Here is a 9,431-nt window from a genome sequence, read left to right as displayed (position 1 = left end):
CAGCACTTGAAATGATGACTGCAGTCTGCAATTTAGAAGAAATCTTTATTTAGCTACGTATTTTTTTCGACTTATACGAGGTATAAATGTGAATTCTGTCATTCTGGGCAGTGTTGAGTTGTGTGTCCCTGAAAACTATCTTAGAAATAGAGAGCATCAGTTGTTTATTCTCCCAAGGTGCAGAACCAACCTGCCACTGGTATTGCCAATCGGGAGGGTGATAACTATGTTCAACAAAATTGCTTCGGGTGTTGATATAATCCACTTGCGTGAGGGTGAGTTTAGGTGGACGCTATTTTATACATTCTTAAAATAGGGTCTCCTTAGCAAACTCGGTGTCCTTCTTTGAACTTCTATAGATGTATAATTGTATAATCACTGCTATATATTATGTTCTCTTTTTGTATTTTCATTTTTATCGCTTTTATTACCTTTCTTCTTTATAATAATGTTTCACGTCATGTTGTGAACGTCTTATACTTATAATTTGAAATGTCCACAATATGTTAAAAAGTAAATTGAAATTGAAATAATAAAGTTGGACGAATGCAATTGACTGAAGACGTAGTGTATGTAATTATTAAGGAATGCTAGCATTTTTTTTCATGTTTTATTTAGTCGGCGGGTCGCGGGTTGTGCATCACTGTCTTACAACAACTAATATACAATGTATCACTATAATTATAGTAATTACATAATCATTTAGTATTAAATAATAAATATTTGAAAAAAGAAAAAAAATCCACTATACAGCTGTTCTATAACTGTAAACATAAAATTGCATTACTACCAGTGTTGCCATCTTTATGCTCATTATTATATTTAGTACAAAGATGTAAAATTTATAATAGGTACAGGAACATTTTTCGTCTTGAATCCTTCAAAATTATAATATTTGCACATTTGATATAGGTACAATTATAGTATTATACTTTTTTTGCGGTATCAAAATTTGTTACATGTAAATTGTACGTAAAACATTTCAACATGGAACGGTTTGTTCGCCGTGAGCTTTCTTATCGGAAAGAGGTAACCGTATACTATACGGTCTCCAATTTTATTAGATTTAATATGAACATTAATTCAATTTTCATAGCTGATTTTGGCAAAATTCGTGAGTTCGAATGAAAACCTGACGTAACTTAACCTAACCAAAATAATCCAGTATATCGGCTATTTTCAAAATTTGTTTGCTGCTGGCTTCCTGTAAAGTGTAAACCGACAAGAGCTGTGTTTTATTTAGACATGAATTTTATGTCAGTACTATACGACCCACAGAGGTTGGACAGTCTTTGCTATACGGCCATAATATATTTCCGACACAAAATTTCACGGTGAAGTGTGATACGGCGAACTGCATACGTACAAGTTTCCGGACACGATCAAAATTATAGTATTACGGTTGGCAATAATGATTAGGTACTTTGAAAAATTAAAAATTCTGTTGATTGCTAGAAAATTGATTAAATAATTTAAGAATATTAAAATACGACGTGTGTGGTAAGTACGCGTGACAGAAGTGAAACTTTTTGTTTTGCTCTACCTACATTTTCATAATTATTTTCAGCACTGTCGTCGTCAATGACAACAGCTGGGTACAAAATTGTTGTCAACATTGTGATCTATCCTATATTTACTTCTAAGGCTTCTCAACATCTTTGATCTGAATCACTACAGCACCAGGATTAATTACCTGCGATCCGACTTCCAACCCTGGAGATGCCAAGCCATATTTTAACGATTCTTTGAGAGTGAACGTCTGCAACAATCGATCATGGCCTACTGGTAGATGGGACTGGGTCAGGGCAAGTCAGGCAGAGTTTATAAGAATACATTATATTGTATTCATAAATATATAGGGTGGTGAAAATCTCATAATCTGATTTGATAAATCTATAATTTTGAAAATAATTAATTCACACTGGTTTTTATTAAATAAATTATTATTTAATTCTTATATATTTATAGTTGCCGACAATGGCAGTCTTTCTAGTGAACATGGAGGCCGTATGGTTGTGGCGGTGTCTACATTCAGTGAACTTGGAGTCGTTTGAGGTCAAAGCTGTATTTTGTGATGACCAAATGTCATTTGTTCAACGAGTGCGTTCTGCCTGTGTTCTTGTATGGCTGTGAGACGTATCTCTGCCGAATCTTAAGGGTACGTTGGTAGGACTGCGTTATAAACACTAGAGTTCGTGAGCGGACACGGCAGCCCTCGATAATTGAAGTAATCACGAAGAGACGCTTCACGTGGTTGGTACATGTATTCCGGATGCCACCAGAGAGTGCGATGCTCCGTGCCTTTGTGGCATAACCTCATGGGTTCCGTCGCCGTGGCCGACCCTCCCTACCCTGTAGCGATGCTACAAAAGCGATGTACGCTGCGATCTGCGTGAGAGGGTGAAGTAAGTAAATATTATTTATCATTAATTTTGATAAATAATGTCGGGCAAGAGGCTGCCTTTCGCCGTTGTCCAAAGTTGAGTCCTTTTTATAAGATTTTCCACCACTGCCTTCAACATTGTAGTTCCTACAATCTCGATTTATTGGCAGATATTGTTGAAAAGTTGTTCCATTGTATGGAGGTGGTTTAGTAACATAAACTCGCCCTTTCAAGTAGGTAGCTGCACAGAAAGAAATCTGAGGTGCTTAATCGGGAGATATTGGCGAGCAGTGCATTTAGCCATAACGTGAAACAAGTCTGAAAAAAATATTGTTTGTGTCGCGATATGTAATTTTGCTTCAATTAGTTGTAAATTGTTAATTCCATGAACTTCCATTTGATTGACCACAAGTTGATCCACAAATTGACCCACAAGAAATTATTTCAACATTATTATGTAAGTAACTTAAATTTGATTGAGATAAACATAAAAGAACCAACTGAAAAATTTCTAAATGGAGATATTGAGCTTCAAAGTCTATACATGTTTTTATATACTATATGTAAATGTTGTGAATATAAAAACTATTAAATACTGTGACTATTATTAATATATCTCTATTACCAGTAAAATAATATAAAATGCAGTAATTTATCGTAGGATATTAATCAATAATACAGTTGGTTCCTTTTCATTTTATGACATTTTCCATACAAACAATCACTAGAAACTATTTTACATAAAGGAACCAACAGGTGATTTTCTTTTTTAAAATTCCATATTACTTGCAAAGTTGTAAACTATTTATTTATCATAAAATATCAAATTGCTAATAAATATTTGTATATCTTTAATAACCTAAGCAAAATAACTTAAGGTAAAGATAGAGTACTCCATACCATCAAAGAAACCTTGACCTTTTGCCTCTTCTGACACTTTGATACTGACTATGACAGATACTTAGCAGTTGGTTCTTTTTTCATAACAGAAAATTTGAGACTTAGAACATTTGTCCGTTAAGCAAAAAGAAAATAATGTAAATAAAATGGAAGCCAGTCCGAATTTAATTTGGATCTCATTGGCAAATTGAAATTTGGATTTTTTGAACAAGTTCCCATTCATATTTCAAAATACATAAAAAACGTTAGTGGGGTCATTTTTGCTTATCACTATCTAAATCGTTCTACAATACGATTTGAATCTTGGCCGTCTCCCTTGCAGGTTTCTGAATAGATCTTTTTACGAGCCAGCCACTAACTAAGTAATAATCTTGTAGTGTGGTTTTTTACTTTCAAAAGAAAATCGAGAAAGAGTGATGTCCAAAAAATGATATTGTCTTTAATAATTTTAATCGTACATACCTATCTCTGTGTACAAGGTCTCTGCTACACTTCCTGGAGTTTTAGGCATATATAACATAACTACACATAATAAGGCGAGATTTATCGTTATTGCAAATACATATTATGTTGATAATATTGTGCTTTTCACATTTTAACATTGGGTGATATTCAATTTTTGTTACCTCTCCGTATTTTGGGACATACTAAAAATAATTATGTTGAGCAAACTTCATCAGTGTATGTGTGTGGTTGATGGTTTTGTAGAGTCACGAGCACGACCCATGAGGCTTGATATGCGAATATATTTATACTTATTTAATTGTTTTATTTTATTTTTTTGCGATCCATTCTAATGCCCCTTTTATGGCTAGTAACTCAGCTTGAAATACTGAATAGCATCTCTCGAGATTTGTTTCTTTTTATTTACAGGCGCGTATTTGGATATCGTGGTAAACCACAAAATCTGCTAATACTTTTGCACAGATCAAGCTAACATGATGAGATTTGTGGTAAGACCTGAGAGAGGGAATATTTTATACATTATTGCAGTACAATATACCTATAACTTACTGTTTTTATTTAAATTCATTAGTTTGTCATGTTATTCTATTATACTATTCTCGGATCAGGAACGCAACAAATACAACAGCGATATAATCAAAGGGAGAGAATTTAAAAGAGTTTGAAAACATCAGTCACAAATTATTTTATATTGTTCTTTCAATAATTAATTTTACGTGTATTGTGTATTGTATACTGCGAGGTACACAGGCGGTAATCAAGGAGTAACCACCGCTTGAAGTGGCTTGAGTCGAAATCCCAAAGGCCGGAATCCCGAAGGCCGAAATCCCGAAGGCCGAAATCCCGAATGGCCGGAATCCCGAAGTGGTAAGATTGCGCAATTATTACTGTTTGTATTTTTTTTTTATTTTTGGGATTTCAGCCTTCGGGATTCCGGCCATTACGGGTTAGGATAGCTCCTTGATTTGGCGGCCTTTATGGGTGATTGGTTCGTAATTAAAAAAAAATATATTTACAAGTGAATATTATAGAGGTGGATGCAAAGATAAACTATTATTTTGTTTTTAATACAATAATTACTGTGTATTCAGTTTACCCTTTGACTACCACGCATTTAACACATTTATTGTTATTTCGGCTTATTTGATTTAAGTAGGGTAAATGCAAAAGGGCTTCACTGAATCAATATTAATTGTCTTTCGATACTGATACCAATGCGGCTATCGGTGGTTATCGATGGTAGTTTATTATATTTATGTATTGCGGTACCTATTATGATTGTTACATTAAGTTAGCAGTCTAAACTGTCCAAACTGTCCAAACTGTCCAAACTGTCTATTTTGCTCTACAAGTTAATAGAGCCAAGAGAGGGGCTGTCAAACTGTGACAGTTTAGACGGTTAGTTTGTTGTAACAATTATAATACGTCAATACATAAATATGATAAACTACCGTAGATAGCCGCCGATATCGACCTTGTCTATAGAATAGAACCACATGTATCGAAACGTTGCTTTCTATATGACGTTCCTCATCATCATCATCATCATCATCATCAGGGGCGCGACAACCCGGTGTGGGTCCTGGCCTCCTCCAACAGCTCCCTTCACCTGTCCCTATCCAGTGTGGCCGCTTTCCAATTTGGTACCCCCAGAATACGGCAGTCACTGGCAGCTCCATCTAACCAGCGAATCTTTCGCCTCCCCCTTCTTCTACGTTCTATTGGATTGCTGGACATCACTCTCTTTGCCGGTTCATTGTCATTCATACGGTGCACATGACCTAGCCATCGCAGTCTCCCAATCTTAATTGATTGAACACCGCTGCAATCTTCGTACAGCCCGTAGAGCTTAGCATTATATCTTCTCCTCCAATTGGTGCCATCCCTGATCGGTCCAAATATACGGCGGAGAATTTTTCTTTCAAAGATGTTCAGGGCTCGTTCATTTCGCAGAGTTAATGTCCAGGTTTCCGATGCGTAGGTATGACGTTCCTACCTACATATAAATTTAATGGGTTAATATAAAATACGTACCTACCTACCTAATAAAAACCACATGGTTACAAAGGAAAAACAGAATAATATAGGTAGGTGAGTAAATTAGAAATACAATCATATCGTATATGTATATTTATAATATATAATTCTGAATGATTCAAAAATAGGTAAGTAAGTAGGTGCTATTAGTATCAACTATTAATCCAAATCGAATTCGTTCTTATTTAATATAATACAATTTGAATTTTACTATCTGCAACTAAATGGTTTTGTAACATACGTACGTTGTAAAACTTACTTCACGGTGAAATGCTCCTAGAACTATCCGTTATTTATTTATTTCAATGCCACACGGGCATCTGTTTCCGATACAATAGCTCACGGTGAACTGCATGCGTAAAATTTATATGTAACGGGGATGTCACCGCCAGTAATTAACTTAACTCAATATTTATTATATCTTTACCTTTCAAAATTAATGGGACGTTCTATAAAATAATATTATGGCAATGCATTAATATTGTGCTGTAAGTGCGTAGTAAGAGGCGAAATACATGACTGAGAACTAGAGGTGGGAAAACTGGCCAATTTTGAAGACTAAGTATACTTACTACAAGTATAAAAAAATACTTAATATCAAAACTTGTTCCAAAATACTTACTAGTATTTGGAATACTATATAGAGTGTTTGGCGTGCGTATGCGATATCAGTCTCATACCTACAAAACTGGAACAAAAACTTAACTCCATATTAGTATTTGAAATACCGGCTTAAATAGAATCGCTAAAAATGCACTGAGCTGGGCTCTTTGAAATGTCCCATTTATTATAAAATTTTAAACACATTTAAATTTATGAGTTGTTTTTATGTTATTTTATAATATTCTTGTTAACATAAATGAATAACAATGATTTTTTATTGTAAACTGCGTCACCTCAGTCACCTCACCACATTTCCGAGGGAAAAATATGCTGCTACAGAAAAATTATGACCATACATACATAATAATATGATGTCATTCGCATGCATAGACTGATAAATTAAAATATAATTATATTCAAGTGCTATCCTGCTCGCGCGCATATAATGTCAATAGTATTGAATGTCTACCAACTGGCCAGCGAAACTCGCGATGATATCATCACAAGTTTTTTTGGAACAAGTTTACTGGGCCACACGTACTGAGTATGGGTAGTTTAATCCGATACTTGAGTACACAAACTGGTGACAGTATTTCCAACTCACCTCTACTGAGAACTGCTTTTTTCAAGTTTTATTTCTTCATTCGCGATATAATGTAAATAAGCAAAACCTAATAAATACTTATATAGATCATATTATTATTATGAAACAATTTTTACCATATTACAAATCAAAGAGGGTTTAAGTTGTATTTTCTTCGCAAACTTCTCGCAACATTCCTAACGTTACCGGTTGGGAATCACTGAATTAGTGATTGAAACAAAAATACCACGATTTTAGGTACCAGAGTATACCATCTGAACGTATTAAACCGGCTTTCAATTTGCATATGTCGCAGATGGATGAGTAAAAACAATATATTACTAATTAAGTGCGATATTTTAATTTTCATACATGCAGCCATATCCCTCGCGACGGTCCTGTGTATGACAAAAATGATGAATAATTATAATCAGAGGATCTATTGTCAACACTAATAAATAAAGATAACACTGAAAACAATGCATACGGCATGTTTCGTACAAATTAATTTGTGTGTTTACAATTTATTAATAAATATTTATCTACCTATGCAAAAGTGATTTCTTAAGTTATTTTATTTTATTTTAGAAACAACAGGTTCTGACAATGAACTCTCCGAGAAGTCAAAAACCTAATAATCAAATACTTAACATTTCTGTATACTAGTAACGAGCTATTCAAAAGAATTAGAATAGCAACAAATAATTTAATTTAGAATCAGTAGCAGTGCCACGTTTAATGACGTAGAGGTCCGACGCACTGGCTGATTGAGTAACCCGATATAATAAAAAAATAAAATAAATTTATAAAAATTTCAAATAATAAATACAGGAATTTTGTTATTCTTAATATTTTACACTCAGATTGTAAAAATGCGCATATTTTTAAATAAAATGTAAATGACTTTGTGACTGGTTTTAAGCCTTTGGTGGCCCCCTTTTAACTTTTACTGCGAAAGTTTGCGTCATTTGCGTCAAAGAAACGCGCCTCTGGGCAGTAGTTTTTTTTAAGTTAAAACCAAACCAGTGTCGTAATTTTTACTGTAATGTTATTCTTTTCTCACACTATAGACATAATAATATTATGTCGACCTTGGTTATTTAGAACATATTCCTCCACTCCATCCGGTCCCTTCTGTTTCCAGTCAATTACTTCTGGCACTTGCAAGTGTCTATCAGCTGTTTTGATAAGCCTAATGACGTAAGGCTTATCAAAATAATTCTTCGAGATGCCATCCTCACAGATTGTGCCAAAGACCTTTCGCAATATAGGTACCATGCTTACTTTCTTGGAGACATTGATAGTCTACATGTTTTGGAATCATAGCACAATATTGTCCTCAATAATGTGTTATATGAAAGGTGTACAAGGAATACAAAGAAATATAAGGTTAAACTATATTGTAAAATATAAGATACAGATAGGACTTGAGGAATTATTTTTACATCTTTCCCTGCCCCATTACCCTTATGTTATTATTACAGATTCCGATACTTTAGTTTATTAATTAGTATCTTAAATCAAACTTTTTTTTTCTCAGTCGTTCCTAAGCATTATTACTAATTATTATTCTAGTATTTACTAAGAATAAATATAGCACATTACTTAGCGCGAAGTTCGACAGTTTTGACAGACATTAAAACATAATTGGAGTGGCATCGAGCGATATAATGTGATGTACCTACCTAATAGGCTTGATGTAGGTGCAGCTAGGAACAGCGACAGTAAAAATAATCACAATCGCCCCATGTAATTCCTGCGTACTGGAAAAAATCGAGTCTGCGCATGTTTAACGTAAAATTATTTCACTATAGTAAAAAATGGAACTGGAGATTGGAGCGGACCCTTTTTTTGAGTTGCTCCGCTCCTACTTGGCTCCGGGACCTAATGTTTATTCCAGCTCCGCTCCAGGATCTGCTCCGATCCGGGTAAAATATGTATTTAATATTTATTATATTATTTACTTATAAAAATGTTAATAAATAAAAAAAAATATAGTTTTAAAATAATGTTTATTATTTATCATTAGCATTATTAAATTGTTTCCAGTGTCAAAAAGTTGAGGTTATTTATCTCTCAGGAGCGTTGCCGTATTTCAAATATTTCCAGTGTTGCAAAGTGTCAAATACAATATTTTCATTGGATTTTAGGATGAAAATTTAATAACAATAAAAAACTAGTGGAGCATTAGACATTTGTGGTGCTCCGGCTCCGCTCCTGCTCCGGGTAAAACCCCATTGCTCTATGCTCCGTGCTTCAGCTCCGAGCTCCGCTCCAACGCTCTGAATGGAATACTCATCGTGAAATATCGATATTGTGGCAAAAAATATCGAAAACGCCAATATAAAGTTTTACCGATCGTACTATAATCCGACATGGAACTTAGCTGGATCACGAAAAGGTTTCATAACTTTTTTTACGAGAAATGAATAGGTACACACATTGAATAATAAATAACAT

This window comes from Rhyacophila brunnea, unplaced genomic scaffold (genome assembly GCF_057557595.1).
Source record: "Rhyacophila brunnea isolate RB1 unplaced genomic scaffold, BYU_Rbru_1.0 scaffold_2, whole genome shotgun sequence".
NCBI classification, from domain to species: Eukaryota; Metazoa; Arthropoda; class Insecta; order Trichoptera; family Rhyacophilidae; genus Rhyacophila; species Rhyacophila brunnea.
The sequence above is the reverse complement of the archived record's forward strand: the minus strand, read 5'-3'. Positions refer to the sequence as shown.